Consider the following 238-nt stretch of genomic DNA (forward strand, 5'->3'; position numbering starts at 1 on the left):
GTCGTGTATATGGAGAAGAGGAGGGGTCCAAGAACTGACCCCTGAGGAACCCCAGTGACAAGTTGATGTGCTGACCTCTCCTCCCGAGGCCACCGTGAAGAGACCTACCAGTGAGATAGGATTCAAACCTGCAAAGTGGATCTCCTGTAATGCCCAGTGATGAGAGGGCAGACAGGAGGATCTGATGACTGACAGTGTCAAAAGCAGCAGATAGATCCAGCAGAATAAGAACTGATGA

The sequence above is a fragment of the Sinocyclocheilus anshuiensis genome, unplaced genomic scaffold (assembly GCF_001515605.1).
Source record: "Sinocyclocheilus anshuiensis isolate Anshui unplaced genomic scaffold, SAMN03320099.WGS_v1.1 scaffold3226, whole genome shotgun sequence".
Taxonomy (NCBI): Eukaryota; Metazoa; Chordata; class Actinopteri; order Cypriniformes; family Cyprinidae; genus Sinocyclocheilus; species Sinocyclocheilus anshuiensis.